General features: G+C 36.7%; 2 long non-coding RNA genes across 2 annotated transcripts; both read left to right on the forward strand.

Moving 5' to 3' along the window:
* Positions 1-4,252: 4,252 nt before the first annotated feature.
* LOC306849800 lies at positions 4,253-10,754 on the forward strand. The gene is made up of 4 exons (XR_013782370.1): positions 4,253-5,067; positions 6,986-7,054; positions 7,338-7,421; positions 8,191-10,754. It is a non-coding gene; the product is annotated as an uncharacterized lncRNA (long non-coding RNA).
* A 2,752-nt stretch (positions 10,755-13,506) lies between these two features.
* On the forward strand, positions 13,507-25,287 carry LOC306849806. Its single transcript, XR_013782371.1, has 4 exons — positions 13,507-13,758; positions 15,170-15,238; positions 15,441-15,542; positions 22,203-25,287. It is a non-coding gene; the product is annotated as an uncharacterized lncRNA (long non-coding RNA).
* The last annotated feature ends 38 nt before the right edge of the window (positions 25,288-25,325 follow it).

Genomic DNA, 25,325 nt, shown 5'->3' on the forward strand with positions numbered 1-25,325 from the left:
GCTGTATATAAAAAAAAAACTGATAGCTAAAGTTTAGGCGTTCATTATCAATTTAATTAGTTATTTAGCACCCCCTCTGAACTGTTAAGCCCCCCCTTAGCACCCCCAACAAAAAAATCCTGGAGCCGCCACTGCTCAAGCATGCTCGAAATGTCGCAAAACAACGACTTTTAATACAGCCAAATTCAAAGCAAAACTGTTTTCATTTCACATCGACACATTAGACTTTTCTGAAATCCTTAAGATGTTTTCTAACCACACCAGAAGAATGTAGATATTATGCCCAGAGGAGACATGCCACACTTAGTGTTCTTGTGGCCCCCCAAAAAAAAAAAAAAAAAAAAAATATCTGCATGAATTTGATAATCTGGGACAGGTCACTTTGTAATCTGGGACATATGTATTAGGCCAAAAAAAGCCTTTATTCATCATATTTATGCATGCCAAACACAATATCACCAATAGCTCCCTTCATTCTCATTCCATTGGTTTAGCTTCTTAGTATTTATCTCATTTTCCTCTCTCTCTCTTCCTCGTTCTTTCTGTTGCCATCTCTTTTCCTGACGCTGTGGTGCCATTGTATTCTGTAATACATTTCATTGAGTTAAAGGCCATGGATATTTTGACTCTGTGTGTGTGTGTCGGGTGTTTACCTGTTTTTCTATCCTGGTGGGGACTTAAACCTGAATACAAACAGACTCATGGGGACTCGTGTTATGGTGGGGACCTAAATTGAGGTCCCCACGGGTAAACAAGCTAATAAATCACACATAATTAAGTTTTTTGAAAATCTAAAAATGCAGAAAGTTTCCTGTAAGGGGTAGGTTTAGGTGTAGGGTTGGTGTAGGGCGATAGAAAATACGGTCTGTACAGTAGAAAAAGTATTACACCCATGGAGAGTCCCCACAAGGATAGCAAACCAGACATGAGCGTGTGTGCGCGTGTTTGTGTACAGAACATTGTCAATTGGCCTGTCCGCAGATCCCCCTCCAGCTCAGCGATTTGAACCGTTGTATACACTAAACTAACTGGGAATTTGGGAAATGAAATTAATGGTTTACTTTATCCTGATACCTTTGCTTGCTATCGTTTTCCAGATTCCATCTCTGTACTTAGCTGGTTTGGCTAGCTACTAGCTACTGTGAATTTATGCTAATGTTATAACCTCCAGCATTAACAGCCATTTCTCGTTATGGCATATTAGCACTTGTCATTACACTTATAAAGTCCCTAAATGCATATTTCCCCCATTTGAAGACTATTCCAGATTACCCAAAACATGCTGTCCCACATTCTCAATCATATTTGATAATGTTAGACAACAAAAAAAGTTTGAAAGAAAAAAAAACACACAAAAAAACACATTTTCGACACTTTAAAACATTTTGTTGATTGAATAGATCAAAAACATAAATTTGACAACAATTGTCTTACAACATTGTCTTATGACAGATTTATGAATCCTATGTCACTGACCTTGTCATGTAATTCCCATGGGGGCTTCTTGATTGACAAGTGCCCTGCCCCTTTCTGTGGAATCACAGTCACATGACATCCACGCTAAAATTATAGTAAAAGTCCTGTTGACTAAATTTTGTTAGAACAGGAAATAAACACACTGGAGTTCAGGTGTCCCCGAATTCACCCTACTTTTTCATTTTTCTGTTGTCAGACAACGAGGTGAATATGAAATAGTGACTGAAACGAGGCCCATTAGACTGCATAACCGGCTGCTTTCCCTTCCGAGCTGTTAATCTGCACTAAAATCCTGATTTATAAAATGGACAGTTCGAATGACAAAATCAAATACATAAGATAAAAACAATGGCTGTGCGGTCTATATCGACTATATTTACATGTAAAATTATCATTCGGGTTAGAAGGTCAGATCCGTTTTAACTGAAAGCACTGCTCCTCTTTTCTTTTGGAAAAAAAGTAGCTAAAGGTGTAAAAAGACTAAATCTAGCGACAAAGTCACTAAATTAGCAACATTGAGCAGAACCAGAGGGATTACTGTAGGCTACAGAGAAATATTGTGATTTTATCTTATCGCAGGTGGGATAAGACCTGACCTGACGAGACTGGTGTGTATCATTAAGTGTTTCTTATTTATAAAACACAATGTAACACTGTGGCAAAAAACTATTTCTGAATGTAATGTTTTACCGGAAATAAAACTTTCAGTGGAAGAAACATCACCACTATTCAGTGGCCAAAGCTCTGTCTGTCTGTGGTGAAGACCAAGATGTTTTCTACACTGAGGCAAGACAAATGAACTACAGTATTAAAAAGTACATTTGAAAAGCTAAGCTTATGAAAAATAACATTTACATTGTCATTTTGCAATAGCATATAATAAATGCTACCTACTTTGTGTGTGTGTGTGTGTGTGTTTTAAAGCAACATTATGCATTGGATTTATGGTCTCTTCAAATATAAATTTTAATAGCACGTTTATAATCCATCAAGTAGATTCATAAAATATTTATAGAATTAACTCGCCGGTAAAAATGCAGAGTTTAACCAGCATTCAACTCAGTGAGTCAGTCCTCAACATGTGAATGGACTATTTGAATAAATTTTCTAAATTTTTTTTATTCTGTTGACTAAAAACATTGTTAATGTATTGTGAGACAGCAGCATTAATATTTTCATCAACAGTGAGTTCAAATCGTTTATAGTAGTGCCATTTTTTTGTCTTCATTATTGTTGAGAAAATAAAAAAATCCTTCCATAAATTTTTTAAAATTTATAAATAATCTATAAATGAACTATTAATAATGTAACTAAGACATACATACTTATTGCTCATGAGGTCTCCACATCTTTCCTATATAGAGGATCTCCTTTTTGATGACCAAGCCAAACAACAGAATTCTTGGACCAACATATAAAGCATTTAAAAGACTGTCAAGATTTGTCATCTACTCCCCTCAAGCGGTCTCCAAAGCAGAAGCACTGAATTATGCTGACCGCACATGATGTGTAACTTCGTGCCTCATCTCTACTGCCTAGTGCCTTTGTATTCTCAGGACACCAAACCCTGTCCTCTTTGGAGCCATTGGCTGGTCCTATGGATTCAGACCTCAGGAAATGTGACCACCTCTTTTGCCAACTACCAAAGACAGCATACTCTTCTTGCATCAGGTCAGATATAGGGAAAATAGTTGTATGAGCTCAAGTGCACAAAACAGACCTAATTTTGTTTAGGTCCATCTAAAGCCCTATTGGGACAGGGTTAGTTTTACATGGAGAGGTAAGGTAAAGTAAAGTAATTATTACCAGAGCTTCTCAGTGATTTTAATCCCATCTGAATGTGTCATCTCAGTAATCATTTTGGTCAGTGTCAGTAAAGATTATGGAAACTTTTACCTCCAAACACACCTGAACCAGCTAATCAAGGTCTCCAAGATCACTAGAAAGCTACAGGCAGGTGTGTTTGATTAGGGTTGGAGCTAAACTGGAAGGAAAGTGGCCCTCCAGGACCGAAGTTGCCCATCACTGCTCTAGAGGGTGTGCAGCGCAAATCCAAATGAGCATCATGACAAAAGAGGATGTGGTTACAGTTCATTCAGCCTTTAGTTGTTTTTGACTCATGTCATCATCTGACACAGTACACCCACGTATGTAAAGCTCATGTGCAGTGAAACAACTGTGATGAGATTATTATTTTTAAATCACAGCAGCATTCTTATACTGGAGTGACAAAGGTTACATGCCACATACACAAGAAGCATTTTAATGAATTACCTTCTTGATGTATGTCGGACCATATAATAATGAAACCGATGTAGGAAGTGTGTCTGTGCATCTCCACTGCCTGGGGCTTATCAGGAAGACTGGGAAGCAATTGACTAATAAAGCTCGTGTTTTAGGTGTTCATTGGTATATTCCTTTAAGAAAACATATTTGAACTGTACAAGGGTTAGGAATTTATAGTAGGGCTAACTCATGTACAATTCTGATTGTAAAAATGTTCTATTTGGGAACCAAACCATACTGCAAATGTATAGATTATGAAACATTAAATGTTCTTTTCATTGAAGATTTATTATATTCACTGCACTTAGTTCTTAGTGTGTAGCTTTTTACTTCTAAAACAAACAGCATTGATATTACGCAGCGCCTGAAAGTAGTCCCAGCTAGGTAACTATGATATAGCTGGGGACTGCTTTCAGGCGCTGAGTCACATCACTGCGCCTGCTGCACCCATGGTACGGCAGCAAATTCCCTTGATTACGCCAGAGAGTATAGTTCCTAGCCATATAAGCATAGAAAATCGCAACTTTTCATTTTCCGTCGGTCTTAGTACACGATGTAACTACAGAAGAGTCAAGTTTAAAATAGGAAAATTATCGAAACTCTTGCTAATCCGATTCAATGATCTATGCTAAACTAAGATAAAAGTGCTACCGCCAGACCCGTAGATCGGCTGAATTTATTAAAAAACGGTAAAACTGAACTATTTATCTCTATGGCAGTTGTAAAATGAGCCTATTTCCAAAACAAGTGGAGTGTTCCTTTAAGGTCAGGAGGACTCTGTTGCACCCAGCGTTGCGCCGAGCTGGTACGGCTCGCAGGGGATTCCCGCTTATATCTCGGTCAGAGGGGCCAGGGGCGAGCTTCAAACTCTGCTCCGTCTGAACACGACCACGAGCTCCGCGACCCCCTCTCACGGAGCTATCGTCCCCCAAAGAGCCAACTTTAACCGGTTACCTTACCACTCCAGACAGAGCCTATACGGGGCTGGCTGCCTTGGGACAGGGTCGATGAGACCTACTTTAAACTTTTTTAAAAGCATATTTATTATTTGGCATATTTTATAACGTTATATTTTCTATGCGTATGTTATGCAAGATTAATCCAACTCTGTGCAAGAAACGGTGTTTAACCTGTGAACTAACTCTGCGTGAGGAGACCCCGCCCCCTTTCCGAAGAACTCAGGTTTGCTAGGCTACTGACTTACTGACTGTCGCGTTGTAAACTTTTTCTGCTGTCTTTATAAAGAATACCTTAAGAAGTTGATCGCAACACCTAAGACTAATGATATGGAAACCAACATCAGAGGTGAGTAAAATGGTTTAAACTTAAGTTTAAACTTAAGCTGCGCCCGTAAGCCGGTATCATGTTGATAAACACCGGTGCATGTGCCGCTTGTCAGTCTCGCATCACTGTTTAACTTGTCCTGTTTCGTACTTCGAGTCAGTTGTTCGCACTGCTCCGACAGACGCAGACACTTCGTTTTTGAGCTTTATTTCGCTGATTGAAAACGCCGAATTGGAATGTTGAGAAGTGACGTCGGGGCGGTCAAGCCAGCCACCACTCCGAAATGCACGGTCGGTCTAGCCGCGGCGCTGTTTTGTTGTGCGCGCATATACAGTGCATGACGGCGTTCATGCCTGCGTTCACTCAGCCATTTTTTTTTTTTTTTTTTTTTTTTTTTCCTGCTTAACTTATACATACAAACAAGAACAGGGAAATAAGAGTAAGGATAATATATATTAAGAAAATGAACTATACTAATTAATAAAGTAATTAACTGATTAACTGTCTGTAATATTATTATAATAATCTCTAAAAAATATATTTAAAATAGGCCTTATAAAATGAAATGTCTAAAAGTGTTAACAGCCTAATAATTATGGTTCAAAAATTGATATCAAAATAACTGATGTTGAATTACAAAATAAAAGCCCCCCAAAATCTCATATCCAACATGTTTTGCTTGGCATTTCAGATAGCTCTAAAAAGTAAAGTCCCTGTTACCACAGACTAGTTTCACTTCAGATTGATAATAGGCCGTCTCAGGTTGTCACTCACCCAAAATCAGGCAAGTCTGATGTTGCATTACAAAATAAAAGTGACGCAGGCGAAAGACCGGCGGAAGATCGCCGTAATGCACTGTATATGCGCGCACAAAGTGCGGCGGCTAGATTGACCAGGCATTTCGGAGTGGCGGCTGGCTTGACCGCATTATACTACTCGGGTTCAGTTATTATGCCACTGTAACTAGCTCGGTGTTAATGTGGTTTTAAATGCAAAATAACAGTTTTCGATAGAAATGTATTGACATTAGCGAACAACCTGAGCTAACTGTAATCGGAAATACGAATTTATATCCTGGTTTATAGTTTGGCCTGTCTGTAGAGAGGTTTATAACAAAAGTGGTCACCTGTGTAACGGATGCCAGCTAGTAAGCGATGTGCATAACCTCACATATCACTACACTAACACTAGCACCGACGGATGCTAGAGGCACTGCGGTCTTTATCGCGCCTGCCTCTCATTCCAGATGTTGTGGGGCAGGTCACGGCAGTGTTGCCAGACTGGAAACGTCCAAGTATCGTACCAGAAGCCCACAGTTATCATATTTGGAAGAAAATTATCGCACACGAGTCAAACGTACAATATACAGCTATTTATCTTGACCAACAACTTTGACACGACCTGAAAATGAATAAATAGGAGTAGTGGGAAGGTTCAAACTCCACCTCTTGAGTCGCTGTCATAGGAAGCCTGCATGTTGCCAGATGTTGAGGAGGGTATAGTCAATTTGAAGTGGATCCAAACATTTCAAAGATGTGCTAAAACCAAAATCTGTTCTTGTCTTAGGACAACTTTGATTAGCTTTTTTGATCCACTTCAAATGTTTACTACTATAAATTTGATGCTGTCATGAACTGTGCACAATCAAAGAGTATAGAAGCCCTATTATTACAACAACCATCATTTGAAGAGTCACATAATTCTGAAATTATCATACACTATGGGATTTTTTTTTCTTCATTATTGATCATACATCGTATAGAGGTCAAAATTATCATACAAATATGATAATTGTTGTACATCTGGCATCACTGAGTTTTGGGTAACTTTGTTCCTGGAGAATTTAGCTTAAACGCTAATCAAACACCAGTTTTGTTGTCCAGTCCTGCACTAGGGATTCTACCTACATAGAAAAATATCTTGATTTTTCTTGTCGCAGGTGGGATATTGGAGTGTCTGTGGAAGCCTCTGAGAAGAGTCTGGAGACTCCTGCGCTGCTGTGAGCCTGGTGAATATCTGAAAGATTACCATAATATCATTAAGCAGCACTTTATAATAATTTTAAGTTTTTAATAATATTATATGGCCTAATGCTGAATAGATCAGTAGATTATGAGCACGCAAGTAAAAAGTATATACAAATCCAAGTACTCTTCTGAATAGTACAGTCATATATAATGTGTAGTATAGTATAAAGTGTTACTTTTTCACCATGGATGACATTAAGGGGACAGATGATAAACTGTCAGAGAAAAACAAACAAACAAAAAAACTGTGTAATGTTTTATCAGAAATAAAACTTTCTGTGGAAGAAACATCACCACTAATCCGAAGCTCCGTCCGTCCGTGGTGAAGGCCAAGTTGTTTTCTTTGAGGTGAGAAATTAACTGCCTATTAAACAGTACATTTGAAAACCTAAGCGCATGAAAAATAACAAATACTCGCTACTTTGTGCGTTTTTTTTTTAAGCAAGATTGTGCATTGGATTTATGAGTTCAGCTACATTTTCTTTTCCAATAATAAAACGTTAGTGTATTGTGAGACAGCAGCATATTAACGTTTTAATCAACAGTGAGTTCAAATCGTTTGTAGTGGTCATAGTCTTTATTATTGTTGAGAAAATTAAATTAATTTTTTTTTTTTTTTTTTAAATGCTGACCTTTTTTTTTTTTTTTTTAAGTACTTTTGTTGGCAATATTAAATGTTATGCACTTTTTAGTATGTGCAAATTGTGTAGAAATTTAGGTTACACTATTTTGATAGTCCACTTTAGATATTCTACTAACTGTAAGTAACGTTGTAACTACATGTCAACTAATTCTCGTGAATTTGCTGCTACATGTCTACTTAGGTTTAGGGTTAGTAGAATAAGTTGACATACTTGCAAAGTTTCTCAGTCAGTATGTTGTGGACCCATCAAAATAAAGTGTTAGAAGATATTAAGCAGACAGTCTACTAATACTCTAACGACTGCTAGTTGACATGTAGTTGCAAAGTAACTTACTATTAGTAAAATGTCTAAAAGTGGACTATCCGAAATTACCGAAATTTATAAATGACCTACAAATGAACTATTAATAAATGTAGCCTAACTAAGACATACATGCTTATTGCTCATGAGATCTCCACATCTTTCCTATATAGATGATCATTATTGATGAATGGATGACTTGCCAAACAACAGAATTCTTTTCTGAAAGAAAACATTAGAGCATTTAAAAGACTGTCAAGATTGATCTACTTCCCTCAAGCTGTCTCCAAATCAGAAGCACTGTAACGGCATAATGCTGACTGCACATGATGTGTAACTTCGTGCCTCATCTCTACTGGCTAGTGCCTATTCTCAGGACAAAACCATCGCCATAAGATTTTGGAGCCGTTGGCTGGTCCTATGGATTCAGACCTCAGGAAATGTGACCACCTCTTACCAAATACAGTGTACTCTTGCACTCGGTGTTCTTGCATCGGGTCAAATAGGTAAAATAGTTGTATGAGCTCAAGTGCACAAAACAGACCTAATTTTGTTTAGGTCCATCTAAAGCCCTATTGGGACAGGGTTAGTTTTACATGGAGAGGTAAGGTAAAGTAATTACCAGAGCTTCTCGGTGATTTTAGTCTCATCCGAATGCGTCATCTCAGTAATCATCATGGTCAATGTCAGTAAACATTATGGTGACTTTTACCTTCTGTTAAAAAGGTCCAGAAAATTACCTCAGGTAATGCTAATCCAGATGTAGACATGCACGTAAATATTCCATCATTTCCTGGCATGAAACTTCTGTTAGCTTTAGGTAAGGGCCTAATACCAACAGAATCCAATCAGGATTGAATTTAGTATATGGTTCGACCAGACCTAACTAACATAAGAAACATTATGAATATTTTAAACATAGTTCTCACAGGAAGCTCCCACTTCTGGTAGTTTTACTGAGCTTTCTTATCCCATATGAATTGGCCATTAATAGTACAGACGTTCTGTGGTAAAATTACATCCATCTATTTTTAGTCGCAAATTTAGACACTTTGGAGCCCCGTTTACTTAATCTACTTTTGTAAAAGTAATCCTTTCAAAATAACGCTTAAGGCAGCATTACAGCACTGACTGCTCAACTTAAAGGTAATGAAGTTCCTTACTAGTAAAGTGTCCGGAAAATGACGATTGTTTATTTATATATTTAATTAAAGTTTTAATGGAACTGTTACATTCGGATTTAAGCATTTCCATCTTTTTTAAAAGCACTTTCCAGACCCCTTTGGACCCATTTAAATCAAGTCTTAAATAGTCATCTATAAGTTTTTACATTTTCCCCCCTACAATTAGGGAAACAAAATTGTCAAATATCTGCCTTGTGTTTTTGGAGATGCATTTATTTGTATTTTTTGGACCTTCATGGTGGGATATGTTATTTGTACCACTGCTGCTTGATCATGCTGTTGTACGTGAACCTCTTCAAGGGATAGTTCACCCAAAAATGAAAATTGTGTCATTAGGTTTTTTTTTTGTGTGTGTGTGTGAAGCACCAAAGATGATTTAAAGAACATTAGTAACCAAACTGTTTTGGTTACCATTGACCATTAGGAAAAAAAGTTACACAGAAGACATTAAGTCATAAAGTTTTGGAACAACATGAGGGGGTATAATGTGACAGAATTTTGGGTGAACTGTCCCTTTAAGCAGAGAGTTGTCAATCAGTTCAATCAGGATTGAAAATGTAATGATATGTGCGGATAAAATTAGGTGCATGACATTATCATTGTATAGATGATGCACTGCTCTACTTTACTCTGAAACGCTATGATATCTAAAATGTCAAACAAGATTGGGTATGAATAGGTAAAGACTTCAATTCACTTAAATAAGACCAGAATGGTCTATTTTATCAAGAGGCAATGATAAAACCAATGGTTTAGGGGCCCTTTTATAATACACACACCTATATTAAAAACCGGTCCGGTTGGATTTTAAGGAAATCCCTAAATGCCTGAAAGTGTAAGATTTCTTTTAGGGTATTAAAACAAATATTTTCTCACTGTTAACAGAGTATTTATAGTCGGTATGAGGGAAGTGCCTAGTGATGCTTTATTTATTATTACTTGTGGGTTTCTTAACTGGAGACTTGTTTTAAGAGGACATTGGTTGTTTTCTTTGATTCAGCCCCAAAATGTGACAAGCACAATAATGCTGTTGTGAAACTTACCTTCATAATAGGAATCGTGACTGACTGAAATCTGTCCTCTCACTTTGTCATCTGGTGAAAGCCTGTGCTAAACACAATCTCTGCAGCTAGTCCAGACTAGTGCTTGTCCTGAAGCAGGATATCTCAACTCTTCCCCTTGAGAGCCACTGATCAAACTCCGCTGTCTGTAATTTTCTAGTAATACTGAAGACCTTGATTAAGTAGTTCAGGTGCATTTGATGAGTTGAGAAACCCTGTCCTAAAGGTTCTTGACTGGGCTAACTGGCCTCATTGGTTCACTTGTCTCATTTTGAAATTCAAATTTTTAGTTATATATATTGTTAGAGTTTATCCTTTACTTGCACTTAAATTTAAGCTCAATTGTGCCCTTTTTTTGCTTTGCTTTTTTGTGAAGAAGCTTTTTTTTTTCTACAAGTGTTTATTGTCTCATGATGCATCACGTGGCTGTTATCGCGCACAGCCTCAATATGTTACATGTTTTGCACTAATAAAGTTAAATTATCCAAATCCATTTTGCTGCATTCATGTATAGAGGGCATGTAGCTCAAATTTGCGCAAATGCAAAAACTAGCTATATTGTTTCAATATTAAGAGATTAGAAGTAACAGTACTTAGAGGTGAGGTCAAGTTCACATACACCTTGCAGAATCTGCAAAATATTAAATTTAACAAAATAGGAGACATGATAAAAAAAATCTATTTTTATTCCATACAAGCTATTTTACATAACAGCGATTTACGTGTAGTCCACAAGACAAAAGAATTACTGTTACAAAAATGATCCCATTCAGAAGTTTACATGCGCTAGATTAAAATTGTTTTCACACTACAGCCCTTAAAACATCGTGTTTCCTTCTTGAGCATTAGTGAATGTTTGCAGCTTTTAAAATAGTTGTGTATGAGTCCCTCAGTTGTCATCAGTGTGAAATTATGAATCTCAATACAGTCACTGCTGGAAAGGGTTCAGAATCCAGAGAATGCTGGATAGCAAAATTTGTCTGGCCCACCTTTGGGCCACAACCTTGCTTAAGTTCTTGCCCAAATCTGGCTGGGTCCCCAGCCCAAAACTGGCCCACACACTGAAAACCGACTCAATTTCCTCTGGCCCAGATGCGGCCCACACCCTGTAAAATGACTCTTATTTATTGGCGTGGCCCAGATCTAGGCTGCATACTGTGACTTCTATTATTTTATGTGGCCCAGGTCTGGCCCAGACACTTTAAGGCAGATCTGGCTGAGACTCGAGTCGGCTTGGTCCCCGGGCCAAATGTGGCCCAGAATTTTTTTTTTTTTTTCCACCTCCAGGTTATGAGTGACACCTAGCATGTTAACATAGCATAACATTTAAAGATAACACAAGACGGCATTTAGGTACACATTTCCTCATGTATCCACGTTCATCAAGTTAAGAACATATGTCTGTTTGCACCTGTTATATATCCAGTGAGAATTTGTGTGAACTAGGGCTGTGACAGATTTCTTACCACTGCAGTATGATACTTGTACCACTGATTGTTTATGCTATTCTACTTGCACCTCTTAAAGGTATAGTTCTCTCAAAAATGAAAATTCTGTCATTTACATTTTTGCATGAAACACAAAAATGTTAGTAAGCAAACCGTTTAGTTATACATCCATTGTACGGGCAAAAAATAAATAAATTCATGTTATACAGAATAAAGTCACAGAACAAGGTTCAGGACAACATTAGCCTATATACGGGAGTAAAGTTATGGAATTTTGTCTGAATCGTCCCTTGGCCTTGATGCAGAGGGTTGACATTCCTAAAGGTTTTTGACTGGTCTAATGAAGTCCTGTGCTGGCCTCAATGGTCCACCTGTCCTGGTTAGAGTTAACCATATTTTTAGATTTATATATTGTTAATGCTTATCCTTTGTCTGCACTTAAGCTCAGTTGTCCCTTATTTTGCTTATGTTGTTTAGATTTTATAAAGAAAACTAACATAAGCACCGTCTAACTGGTTTTATATTAGGTATGTAATCGTCTATGAATTTGCTGTATGGCATATAATATTGTCTCATAGCGCATCATGTTGCTGTTATCACGCAAGTCCTCAATGTGTTATATATTTTGAACTAAAAAAGTTAAATGATCCAAATCCATTTTGCTGCGTATAATTATTTATATTGTACTAGAGGGTGTGCAGTGCATACATGAGTATTATGTCGTAAATATGCAAAATGGGAAGTTTTTACACGCTTGGTGCAGTTGGAACTCTTGTGTAATGCAGTAGTGTGTGTATATATATTAACAAAATGAGAGGGAACATAAACATACATGTTTTATTCAGTGCATTAGTGTATATACATTAAATAAGAGGGAACCTAAATTTTTAAGCATGCTGTCCTTAAGCTATTTTACATAGATGTTTAGTCCACAAGACAAAATAATTAATGAATTTACTTAAATTTTCCCGTTCAAAAGCTTATATTTTGATTCGTAATACTTGAAAATATATTCACATCTGTTCTCATTGTATTGGGTCACTGCTGGATATAGAGTTCAAATATCCAGTAGATTCTGTGCAGGACCACAGGACAACACATGAAATGGATAATCAAACAGTCATGTTTATAAAATCAACTACTATTTTTTGAAGTATTAGCAAAAAAACGTAATGTGAAATAGGGCAGTGCTAAATTAAAAAAATAAAAACAAATAAATGCAATTTGTATGACATCCCTTTTATTTTGCAGATAGATTTTTTCAAGGTGAATGTAAACTTATGACTACAATGTACTTTCAGTGATTATTTCAAATATCCTTCATTTTATTGAATATATTTCAACATATCCCCAACATAAGATATATATAGTTTTGGTTTACAAAATCTCAGAGAGACGTACAGCAGCCTGCAGATATATACCACATTTTGTGACACATCTGCAAAATCTTTTTCACATTTTAGCATCGACGTGATTAAACCTGTAGCAATTTCAGCTCTTTCATGGATGCTGACTTTGTAAAGTTTACAATTGAAATATGTCACACATTTTGAAAAGCAATTAATTGAATATTAAGTAGGCCCAATTCAGCTCTTAAACCCCGCTCCTTTGGATGTGTTTGTATTCACATGCTGTTTTCCTACAGATTAAGGAGTTCATTTAAGGTTGTTTAACATTATTCTAGACAGAGTTAGTGTATCTGAATAATTCATTCTCAGTTTGCTTTATTGCTTTTCATTGGATAGACATACTTTAGAGTGGTACTTTACCTCGAGGTGGCGCGAGATGCTGTTCCCATTCAACTAAAGAGCAACCAAAGAAGAAGCAACACGCGGGAACAGTCGTTTCTCAGCAACGTGTTCATTCAAACAACGGAGATTTATTCACTGTAATGGAGTTACTGGTAAAAACACCGACGAAAAGAGGATGCCGATTAAGGCGATTTAATTCTGGGGTAAATGTCAAGAAAAAAAGAAAATAGTGAAGTTCATTCATTTCCTTCATGTAACAGTGGGCAGAATTGAAGTGAGAAGAGGGGATTCTGAAAGGTAAGTTAAGCATTTTTTTGTGTGTGTATTGAATGTTTTTTTTTCCATTATTGTATTTATGAAGTTAAAAAGACATAAAACAATTAATTAAAAATATTTTTTTATTCTAGAATTTCATTGGTCAAAATAGAAAATATTAATAAAAAATCAAAACTGCAATTTGCTGCAGATATATATATATATATATATAAGACATTAATTTCACATATTCAACTGCCCAGCTGTATTAATGAAGGACATTTTAAACTGCAACTGGGCTTGCTTTTGCGCCTTTCACAGAATTGAGTGGGTTGCGGAAGCATGCTGCTTTATGCTAGCCACTAAAACACAAATGCACCATAGACTGTAAAAAAACACACACACACAAAATGTACGCATTTCTTCAGTTTAGATCTGTGACGGTATATTTGATTGGACGTATATAAAATGATCTCCGATTCATCAATGAATACGAGTTTTTTTAGCTAGATTTAGAAGCTCATAATACTCTCACTAACTTCTATATCTTTGTATGTTAGAAACAATAAGGGTAGTATGCTATTAAGTGTTAAGCCTTCTTTCGCTGTGTGTATCATTCATGCTCGTGCACGACGAACAGGAGTCTTGACCGTGCGCGCGTCCGCGTCGGGGTTGCCATGTACCATAAACTAACAGCGCATGCACCTAGAAATGAAAAACGGTGCACATTTACGTGCCAGTGGGATATGGATCGGGCCAGGTAGAGAGAAAACACAGGAAACTAATGACAAAATAATAATAATATGATAATGTTGATAATGACACTATTCAGGGTGTAGTTTGACTTTATGAAAGAGACGCACATGGCAACATAGCGGGACGTCATGACGTGATGTTGGAGAGTAACCCAGGTTTATTAATTTTCAAGTTTGCCGCGAGAAGGCTGCGTGTAGTTGTCGCCAGCGTGAACAAAGTTTATAACGGCTTTATTCACACACTGATGGCTACACCATATTCCCAGATGGAAAGCAGAGGTGATAAATACTTTATTTTCCTTGAGAGTGTTATTAAACTGATTTGATGTGTAGCGGCGCGCGCTCTGTTGTAGCAGCTAACTTACTTGTTTCTTTCCTCGACTTAGACTCTCCGGTATGGCTTGGATGAAATTAATCAAGTTATCATCCACTATAACTATTTCGGAGTTGATGGTGGAAATTCACACTATTATATACAAAGTAACATCAAAAAATGTTATTTGTGGACATTAGCGAACAAACGTTTGTCTTGAGTTAGCTGCGCCAGCCCAGTACACGACGCTTTTCTGATGGTTTCAGTTAAATAAAGTAATTATAAGCGTGTCTATGTCTAGTTTATAGTTTGATCCATTTTTAGATGAGTCTAGTACTAAAAAGTGGTCGCTCAGGTCGTAATACTGCATCTTATCTTACGGCAGGTGGGGTATTTGAGTGTCTGTGGAGGCCTCTGAGAAGAGTCTGGAGACTGCTGTGCTGCTGTCAACCTGGTGTGTGTCTGAAAGATTCACAGCATATAACACTTCAAGTCATTAACTAACATTAGAAAGCAAAAAAAGGATTTTTTATGAAAATGTAACTATTTGAATATTACATTAATAATTATGTCATTTGAATGAATGATCAATTTAGTACAAAGTGTTCCTTATTCTTTATAAACAGTCGCAAAAATAATTTCTCTGTATTTATCAGAAATAAAACTTTCAGTGGAAGAAACCTCACCACATTTTAGTGGTCATAGCTCTGTCCGTCCATGGTGAAGATCCCCGAGGGGTTTATCTCCACTGAGGTGAGGTAAGATACAAATTGGTTGTCTTTTATTTGCATGCAGAATTGTGTTAATGTGACTTTATCTGCTAGAACAGTGTTTCTGAAACCTGCCCTGGGAAAACCATTTTTGATGTCTTTTTTCTCATCTAAAGCCGGGCACAAGCTGCGATTTTAATAGTACTTCACGACTGTTGCTTGTCAGACTGTATGAACGTGATGATCATGTCACACTCTGGGATCTCAGTTGCCATTAATGTCAGAATGTACGACAGTCGAGATGTGTTAAAAACAAATGCGTGCAAGAAAACGTGTCTGGAGTTTTACATTATCAACCCATACACGGTCAGTGACTATGAGCTGTGTTACACGCGAGGCTGACATGTTGGCTATCATGAAAACTACATTAATGGTAGCAATACTGGCATATTTAAGAAGAATAGTGTAAGCAGCACTACACACCCAAATCAAAACAGCGGTGCAACCGATGCTTATAGCAAAGGTATTATTTATCATAGGAATTCTGTGACTGGCGACCAGGTTTATGTCGGTTAGAAGATTAATTCTGAGCATGACTTGTCTTGAAAAGCGAAGACAGTTTGACATTTGTCGTAGGAGATTTCACAATGCAGGACTGTGCGCCAAATCTTCCCACACTGCCAGAATTTCATTGGAGGTAAAATCTGATCACAACGGCTATTAATCGGCTGTCGGTGGACATGTCATACTAACAATCAAAGACTACAGATTTTAGCCTAGGATTGGAGGAATCTTTTAGGATTTGTGAAATTTGTCTCAGACAGCAAAATCATGGCCAAAATCATAGTTTGTGCCCGGCTTAAAGCACCTTATTGAAGTCAGTAGCTCATTGGTAAAGACTGCAGGACTTCAATTGGGCATGTCCAGTGTGGGAGACATACAAAATGTGGAGTGGCAGAAGCACAGCCCTGGAACATTTTTGTTGTTTGTCTGTTCTTGTCTTTGATTATTTTTGATATTTTTCTTGATTAAAATGATCTGCCATCAACTATAAAGTTGTAAAATTTTAATCACTTTTTTACATTTTGAAAATCCATCAATCTACATGCCCAAACATGTTCAAGATTTAATCAACATAAAATACAATTTGAAAACCCGAGCTCCTGAAACATAAGTGTTACCTACTAGGGATGGGCAGTTCAAGCAAAAATAATATTTGAAGATCGCTGGGAACTATTTGATTATTATTCGAAAATCACACCCCTCCCCTGCATGCACGTATCAGGCTACACACTAGAGGTCTTCTCGGGTCCTAAAATCCGTACCCGACCCGAATCACTTCTTACCCGAACCCGACATGCATAAATATTTTTTTTTTAAAAGATAAACCCGACCCGAGACAGACCCGATGAAATTAGTCCGACCTGAACCAACCGCATTTATTTTCGAACCCGACTGGACCCGAACGTAAATGGCATTGACATGTGCACAGCCTGCAGCTCCGCATCGGTCTGGAAAAGTCCCTGGGTCCCGCTGACTGATCTGTCCGCTGCTCCATTACTTTCATTCAGTTTATTTACTTATTTATTAGCCTATTACTTTATATTTTTGCCTGATGGATATGTTATTTCTTTTCTATGTTATTTAGTTTGGCTTTCAATTGTAACCAGCGGATTTGAAATATAAACGTGATAGTTTTATACAAATTAAATCGATATGTTAATAAATCATGGATTTGCTAGATTTCCTAGATACGGATTGTAAAGTTGTACTTTCTTTTAACTTACCTTTGGATGTTTAGTCATGTTTATTTTGTGCTGAAACTGGTATTAATGTGGAGGAGATGATCAGTTCACATGCGTCTCGAGGCTCTACAGTGATATGTCACTCCACATTAAACGGCACTAAAACGGCATTTATTTTTTTAAATACTGCAATACATTTGAAATCTGAGACTTTGTTTCATGTTAAAAGTACCAAAGCACAATGCTTATTGCGATATAGGTTGGGAGGTGCCCTTCAAAGTTCCGTCCATTAATTGGAAACGGGTTAGACTAAACGATTCTTGGGATTTAAGAATCGATATCGTTCCGTAAAAACAAGAATCGATTATATATATTTTTTTTTTTACCCACCCCTACCATTCACGCGTATGATAGCAAACTGTTTAATCCATTAGGGGATAGGCTATCTCAACTTAAGCCATAATGATTGTAACATGCTGAAACATTTTAATATAATAAACATAACCAAATAACTTGTTAACATAACAGTCTGTCAATTAGCATAAATCATCTGCTCATAAGACTAGGACATTTCCATTTAAAAAAAAAAATGGAACTCTTAAAGGGAATGGATATGAGATGGGAGGAAAAAATATATTTCAACACTTTCTCTCACATAAATATAATTATACTGTATATAAATAGCAGGCATCAGGGAGCCATTATTAATATGCGTTCTTCTGTTGTCTTTGACAGCTTTTAGCTGCGTTAATGGCAGCACCATCCTCTGCTTACATGACCGAGTCACCACCACATCAACACTGAAAATATGGGGAATTTCTTTAGACATTAATCGCACAACCTATTGTATAATTAAATCAACTAATCGAATATTCGAAAATCGTGACCCATCTTTATTACCTTATTACCTGTTTTTTTTAAGCAATTAAAGGGATAGTTCATTAAAAAAAATGAGCCTATCGTCGATTACAGGAAGCAGTATCTCTCGAAGCCTTCTTTTGAAGCATTCATTTAGGGCCTAAATTATATTTTTGAAAACAGGGGTATTCCCCTCTTTGGTGACTCTTGTGGGGGGATTTTTTTTAATTTGAGGGGTGGAGGGGGCATTTTTTAGACATTAAAAAAAAATTATAATTATCTCACTTAAACGTTTGATCATGCAGTGCATTTTTTGTTTATACATTGGGGCAATTGTTGCACAATAGCTTACACGCAGCACAAGCCAGATTTGCGAGGTGGCCTCAGGCCAGGTTCACACATACTCTGTTTACAGGGCGTATAAGTCCATGTGAGGTTCAGAAGCAGCACAGACTCATTGTGCTTTCACACAGTAGTCTGCTACTCTGATCCGTGGCTGTTTACCATGAACACATTCATCCATTATTTTAATTTTCAAATCTAAACGTTACAGAAAATGCTTTTTCAGCATTATTCTTTTTTTAACACAGTACAGTAATACAATCTTTCATAGACACAATTAAACAGTTTAAACACAATAAATATAAGAAACACATTATTCAACGTGCTTTACTTCTAGATTCATATATTCAGTTGCTTAAGAAAGTGGCAAAACCATTAAACTTCTTTTCTTATGTTATCACACACATTATATCTTATGTTATAGCAGATTAATCTCATGTAGGATATTTATATAATTAACCCTCCAGGAAAAATATGTTCAGCTCAAGTGGGTCACTCCTCAATGTATGACTTAATTACTTGAGGCAGTGGTTTCTATATATTTTTGATATATACATATTTTAAAATAGTATTTATTCCTGTGATCAAAGCTGAATTTTCAGCATCATTACTCCAGTCTTCAGTGTCCCATGATCCTTCAGAAATCATTCTAATATACTGATTTATTCTCAGTTTTGAAACTGTTGTGCTGCTTCATATTTTTTTGGAACCTGTTTCTTTTTTCTTTGATTCTTTGATTAATAAAAAGTTTAAAATAACAGCATTTATTCAAAATAGAAATATTTTCTAAGAATAGAAGTCTTTACTATCAATTTTATCCATTTAACATCCTTGCTGAATAAAGTTTAACTTTCTTTAAACTTTTTGAAAGTATCTTTAAAAAAGAAAGAAAAAAATTTCAGACCCCAAAATTTTGAATAGATTATATTGTAACAAAATCTCTATTTTGACTAAACACTGTTCTTTTTAACTTTTTTTTTTTTTTTTTTTTTTTTTTTTTTATATATATCACAGGTCCCAAAAAATACAGTATAAATAAAAAAGCAGTACAACTGTTTCCAACATTGATTAAAAATCAGCATATTAGAATGATTTCTAAAGGATCATGCGACTCTGAAAATACTGCTTTGTTCACAGGAATTAATGAAATTTTAAAGTATATTAAAAAGTATATTAAAATGGAAAACATTTATTTTAAATTGCAATAATATTTCACAATATTATTTTGTGAAATAATATTCAGTATTTTTATCAAATAGATACAGCCTTGATGAGCATAAAAAAACTTCTTTAAAAAACTTTATTGATCAAACTTTTGAACTGCAGTGTATTGTACAGTACAAATGTGTTCCTAAAACGTACATTTAGTTACATCAAGGGTCAAATCAAATATAAATGGCACATTAAAGTTAAAAGTTACACACTTTTTTGTGTGTGTGCTGTACAGGTCTGGTATAAAGAATGCTTTTGCTCAGGTGACCGAAATGTCCGCCCAATAGAGAAAAGTTTTGCTCAGCAAGAAAAAAAATGAGAAGAAACATTGCTCCCATGGGTCCTTAAATTTGATACAACTAAACTGAAGAGTTTTTAAGGCCTTAGTTTTAAATGCGTTAAATGGTATAAGAAATATATTTTTTAATTGCCTTAAATACAGGGGTAGACAATAAGGGAAACCGTTTGCTTGAACAACGTGAATAACATTTTTTTTTTTTTTAAGGTAGGTTTAGTGCAAAGTGCAGCAAAACTGTGCAAAAAACATGAAACAAGTGCAAATAAACCTATTGCATAGGATTCATTCTCCGTAGTCACACAGCAATTCATTATATTATGTTCATACCATAGGTTTCATACACGTTAACGTTTCTCTAACTTACTTGTCTGCATATGTGGGCATTGATCTGCAGAGCTCACAGTAAACCTCTTTTTTTTTTTCTTGATCGTAGCCCAGCTAGGGGTGGGCGATATGGGAAAAATATCATATCACAATTTTTTTTTAGAAATATCACGATTCACGATTTTATCACGATTCTTTGTCATGTTGGTTTTACAAGTTGTCTGAGCATTACAGCCAAACTAGAAAGACAAAGCCTTTCAAGATAACAAAAAAGACATGGCAGATATTTAGGCCAAAGTGGGCGAAGATAAAAATCTGTGTCATTATTTTATCTTTATTAAAAAATAAGAACAAAAGATACACATTACATATACACATAATATACAAATAAAACAAACAGTGCTTTATTTTCAGGTACAATAGGTGCATTTAGCAGAGCATTCAATGAAATTGAATGAACAAATATAAAAATAAAACACTAGATAGACTGATTCCTAAAGCAACTGTATTAAAGTTTTTCAGTCAAGAATAGTGAGTGATTTTTCTCTTTGTGTTTTGTTGTTTTGTTAACGTTAAATGAATAGTTCCCCCAAAAATAAATATTCTGTCATCTGTCTGTCAATTCTGTCATAATGTTTTATTTTTATATCATCATTTACTCAAAAGTTGTTTTAAACCTGAATGAGTTTCTTTCTTCTGCGGAACATAAATGCTATTTTGAAGAAGGTGGAAAACCAAACAGTTGCTGGTCCTCAGTGACTTCCATAGGATTTTTCTTTCCTTCTATCAAAGTCAATGTGGACCAGCAACTGTTTGGTTACCCTCATTCTTCAAAATATCTTATTTTGGGTTCAGCACAAGAAATTAATAGAGGTTTGGGACAACATGTGAGTGAGTAAATAATGACAGAAATTAAATTTTAGGGTGAACTATCCCTTTAATGACAGTCGACAGCATGTTTAGTGTCCTGTCCCTTTAAGAGCTGCACGCATCTAACAGGCACGCATCCGTTTCTCTCTTAACTATTTACTTTTATTTTAGAGATAACCAACTGAGTCTGTATGTAAACCTTGTGTGTTTTGACAGTATTAGCGCAAAAAATAAGTTAGTTGAGTAATCAGGCGCTGTTAGACAGACTTTTTAGTGCGTGTGCTTCAGGTGTAACTTATCCGCTCAGTAAAAGCGCACGTCAGACCAGCGCGTGAATTAAACATTTAACCAGCAAGGCTTGTGTGCAAATAATGTACTTTTGCGATCGCGAATAAGTGCAGTGTCCTGTCAGAGTAACTCTTCTGCTGTATGTGGTGTTGTACAGTACATAGAGACGGAGGCGCCAGAACTGTGTTTGACATAATGTGTGCTGTAGCACGATACTACGATATTTCTTCAAAAGCAGATCGTGGAGACATTTTTATCGTCCACGATCAAAAATCGTCATATCGCACACCCCTAAGCCCAGCCAATTCCAGCGGTCTCGCCACTGGGGCTGAAACTTTCTCTGCCTTTTCTTTTCGTATTCCCTTTCGCTTTCCCTCAATTCCTCTGGTGATTTTCTCTTCCTTGCCTTCTCTTTTTTTACCCGGCGTTTGGCCGGGTGATGGGGGTTTCAGAAACATGTAGCCTAGCTAAATAGTAGCTATAGGTAGGTGCTGAGCAGCAGTGTGCAGTTTGTCGACCCCAGAAATAGATTTTTAATCATTCTGCAGATACCTTGTAAATAGTAAAATAAAACTCTTTCCTTAATATTCATTGATATTTGTGTATTGAAAATGTTTTTGATTGACATTTATGGTCTTTATTTTATTTGGGCTAGTTAAATAAATTTTCGGGCTACCAAAATCTGAAGAGTACCTGCCCGAAGGGCTATCAGGGATTTAGAAATTTTGCGAGCCCTGATGCTTATGACCTCTTCACCTCTTTCCTATATAGATGAGACTTTTGAATGAATTGCTGTCCAGCCAAACAACAGAGTTCTTGGACCTACATTTTAAACCCAAGTTTAAAGACGGAGAAGATGGATATACTTCCTCTCAAATCATCTGCCCAGCTGCCCAACATGTCCGTCTGACTTCCATACTGACATTAAATGGATTTCTACTTCCAGAATGTAATGTGTAACGGCCAAGGTACTTCATCATTACTGCCTACTCAGGGGACTATACTTTGTGCAAGCTTCTCAGTGGTTGTCTCTTCAAACCTCTGGACAGCATGATCTTCACTTTTGCCAAACTGACAAAGACAGCAGTGCACAAACAGACCTAAGTTGGTTGGTTTAGGTCCATGCAAGGAGGCATTAGGCCATTAGCTGTCCAACTTGAAGATAATGAAGTGCTGTACAAGCGAAGTGTCCTTAAATTTTAAGTACTGTTGTTTTAAGTATTGTCTATTGTTAATAGATTTAATGAGTGTATGCACACATGGGTGCACAAAAAAGCTGTGCATGAATATTTTCATACACAAATCACGACTCATCCATAGCTTCACAATTTTTTTAGTAAATTTGCAAAGTTTTTGCACCAACTTTGTTTGCTCTCAGATGAGAATGCACCTCTAGAGAGCAATGTGGGAAGTCGTGGCATAATGGTTAGAGATTTGGACTCGTAATCCAAAAGTTGCGGGTTCGAGTCTCGGGCTGGCAGGGATTGTAGGTGGGGGGAGTGAATGTCCAGCGCTCTCTCCACCCTCAATACCACGACTGAGGTGAGACCCTTGAGCAAGGCACCGAACCACCAACTGCTCCCCGGGCGCTGCAGCATAAATGGCTGCCCACTGCTCCAGGTGTGTGTTCATAGTGTGTGTGTGTTCACTGCTGTGTGTGTGCACGTTGGATGGGTTAAATGCAGAGCACGAATTCCGAGTATGGGTCACCATACTTGGCAGTATGTCACTTCAATGTGAGGTTGCCATTCCCTCATTTAGAATAATCCACATTCCTCAAGGTAAGAACAGACAAATGTTGTGAATCTGCCAAGAATTTTGTACAAACTTTATTCACTTATATATGCAACAAATTATTAGTGACTGTGGCCTGATATCTTTTTATATATTTCTATTAGGTTTTATGCTGGTCAGTTCTCCACATGGTAGTTAATGATTTTGTCTATTATCTACAATGGTTTCTTGCAATGGATTGTACCACTGCTGATGGATTTTTCATGCTGTTCTACTTGAACCTCTTAAGCCTGAGACACACTGCACGATTTTAGCAATCCTATAAGATCATTGCAGATCACACTGTGACATGGGTCTAATAAACTTGGCTACGAAGTGTGTAGACTGTATGATGATAACACCTATTGACTCGTATGCTACAACACATGTTACTATAGAAGAATTTAACATCAGAATCAGCTAGTGGTAAACAAAAAGAGGATGGTAAATCACATTTTGGCAGTTGGAGTTTTATGTGCTAAAAAAATGGGATGCTGTGAAAGAGGACGGCATAAGAGCTTGAGGTAAGCAGTTTTAAGTTTTAGCGCCACATCGCGTTAATTTCATGTCACATTTTTATTGGCTGATCAGTAAACATGGATCATGGCTGCAAACACACTGTGTGATGATCATGCTGTATCGTAGACTATCTTTGGTTACAAGACTATGACAACGGCTGTCTTTGAACCTTTCTTACTGGACGACACGGGACTACTGATTAGGAGGCATGATCACAGAAATCGCCAAGATTGTTTCACGATGCCAATATTTAATCTGGGACAGCCGAAAATCGTGCAGTGTTTCGGACTTGAAAGGGATAGTTCACCCAAAAATGTAATTCTGTCAGTACTTTGTGTGGAAGACATACACACTTACACTTGCTTTGAAGAATGTTGGTTTTGGTTACCATTGTCTTCCACTGTATGGCTGAAAAAACCCACTTAGACATTTCTAATATATACACTCTTTACCTTACTTGCTAAATCCCAACCAAGTTCGGAACAGAAGAGAGATTACTATATTTGACTGTCTTGACTCAGGCCTGGATAAAACCAACAGTTTAGGGTCCCTTTCTAGTTATATGCATGCTCCAAAATCTGTCTGGTTGGATTTGATGCATTTAGGGATTCCCCTAAAATCCAAGTAGCATGGGATTTCGTCAGGACAGGAGTGTTGCAACATTTTGTCACCATTACTTGAGTATTTACAGTAGGCATGGGGGATGGTACAATGTTCTCACACCGTGCCTACACTGGAAGGAAGTGACAAACTAAATCACTTCCATTTGCTACCAGTAAAGCTGTCTACAGTGCAATCGAGAGATTGTGTTTTGCATGCTTCTTGATGGCAGTGATGACATGGTGTCAGTTACATTTGAGTAGATATTTTGGTAACGCTTTAGAATAGGGAACATTTATTCACTATCAATTATGACTTTTCCCTCAATAAATTCCTAATTTGCTGCTTATTAATAGTTAGTAAGGTAGTTAAGTTTAGGTGTTGGGTAAGATTAGGGATGTAGAATAAGGTCATGTAGAATAAGGCATTAACATGTGCTTAATTACTACTAATAAAATATTAATATTCTAGTAATATGCAACTAGTTAAGAGACCCTAAAACAAAGTGTTACCAATATATTTTTTTTATTACAACTTGTGGGTTTGGAGGGGGTTTGTTTTAACAGAACCCTGGTTGTTTTGTTTGATTCCGCTCCAAAATGTGACCGGTACAATAATGCTGCTGTGACACTTACCTTCATAATAGGAAGGAAACTCACCTGATTGTAATTTTCTAGTGAAACTGAAGGCCTTAATTAGTTCAGGTGGATTTTATCAGTGGTCAAACCGTCCTAAAGGTTTTTTCTAAATTGTGCCTTTTGCTTATTTATATTTTTGTAAAGAAAAGCACTGTCTGTGTGAAGTTAAATATTTAAGAAAATATCAGTGCATTTAGTGTCCAAAAAGAGAGATATGAATGCAATACTGTGATGTGGTATATATTGTTTGTTTCAAAGTGCAACATGTTGCTGTTATCAAACACAGTCTGAATGTTATGTTGTAAACAAATAAACTTATATGACCTAAATCCATTTTGCTGCGTTTATGTATATTGCACTAGAG

The sequence above is a fragment of the Barbus barbus genome, assembly GCF_936440315.1.
Source record: "Barbus barbus genome assembly, chromosome: 3".
NCBI classification, from domain to species: domain Eukaryota; kingdom Metazoa; phylum Chordata; class Actinopteri; order Cypriniformes; family Cyprinidae; genus Barbus; species Barbus barbus.